Consider the following 780-nt stretch of genomic DNA (forward strand, 5'->3'; position numbering starts at 1 on the left):
TAGCGGAAAGGTGTAAATAATTTGAACAAATATAAAAAGGGTACCTTGAAGAGTTTTAAAGTGAAACATCAAATCGGGAAAGCAATACATCAATCGTATAATTCAGCTTGGAAGGGAAATACACTGACGTGACAAAAGTCATGAGGTACCTCCTAATATCGTGTCGTCATGAGATATCTCCTAATATGGTGTCGGAACTCCGTTTTCCCGATGAAGTGCCGCAACTCGACATGGCACGGACTAAAAAAGACATTGGAAGTCCCCTGCAGAAATATTGAGCCTTCCTGCCTCTGTAGGGGCAACAGCCTTGCCGCAGTGGATACACCAATTCCCGTCAGATCACCGAAGTTAAGCGCTGTCGGGTGTGGCCGGCACTTATATGGGTGACCATCGGAGCCCCCATGCGCTGTTGCCATTTTTAGGGGTGCACTTAGCCTCGTGATGCCAATTAAGGAGCTACTCGACCGAATAGTAGCGGCTCCGGTGACAGAAAACCATCATAACGACCGGGAGAGTGGTGTACTGACCACACGCCCTTCCCATCCGCATCCTCCGCTGAGGATGACGCGACGGTCGGATGGTGCCACTGGGCCACTTGTGGCCTGAAGACGGAGTGAGTGCTGCCTCTGTAGCCGTTCGTAACTGCAAAAGCGTTGCCAGAGGAGGATTTTGTACACGAACTGACCTCTCGATTATGTACAACAAATGTTCGATTGAATTCATTTCGGCGATATTGGTGGCTGAATCATTCACCCTAATTGTCCAGTATGTTCTTCAAAC

The 780-nt window shown here is 48.6% G+C and overlaps 1 pseudogene; it reads left to right on the forward strand.

Moving 5' to 3' along the window:
* The first annotated feature begins 297 nt into the window (after positions 1–297).
* LOC126186133 (5S ribosomal RNA) lies at positions 298–415 on the forward strand (annotated as a pseudogene).
* Positions 416–780: the final 365 nt, after the last annotated feature.

Source organism: Schistocerca cancellata, chromosome 4 (assembly GCF_023864275.1).
Source record: "Schistocerca cancellata isolate TAMUIC-IGC-003103 chromosome 4, iqSchCanc2.1, whole genome shotgun sequence".
In the NCBI taxonomy this organism is placed as follows: domain Eukaryota; kingdom Metazoa; phylum Arthropoda; class Insecta; order Orthoptera; family Acrididae; genus Schistocerca; species Schistocerca cancellata.